Source organism: Anneissia japonica, unplaced genomic scaffold (genome assembly GCF_011630105.1).
Source record: "Anneissia japonica isolate Jap-2015-1 unplaced genomic scaffold, ASM1163010v1 scaffold69564_len662_cov71, whole genome shotgun sequence".
Lineage (NCBI taxonomy): Eukaryota > Metazoa > Echinodermata > Crinoidea > Comatulida > Comatulidae > Anneissia > Anneissia japonica.
The window spans coordinates 1-257 of NW_022706388.1; the positions used below are offsets into that span (position 1 = coordinate 1).

The window sequence follows — 257 nt, forward strand, 5'->3', positions numbered from 1 at the left end:
ATTTCCGAGCACTTAGAGGTCCATATTCTCAAAATGTTTGCACCTCAGCCCCAACTAAGTGGGCCTAAGGTCGTGTGGACTCTCACGCACCCCTACTTTAGAATTTGGGGGGGGGGTGTGGGGAGGGAAATGTAAAAAGTCTACAGCACCCGGTATTCCCCGGCGGTCACCCATCCAAGTACTAACCGGGCCCGACGTTGCTCAAATTCGGTGATCGGACGAGAACCGGTGTTTTCAACGTAGTATGGCCGAAAACA

The 257-nt window shown here is 52.5% G+C and overlaps 1 non-coding gene across 1 annotated transcript; it reads right to left on the reverse strand.

The window, feature by feature from the left end:
- Positions 1-137: 137 nt before the first annotated feature.
- Positions 138-256, reverse strand: LOC117106116. Its single transcript, XR_004444990.1, has one exon. It is a non-coding gene; the product is annotated as a 5S ribosomal RNA (ribosomal RNA).
- Position 257: the final 1 nt, after the last annotated feature.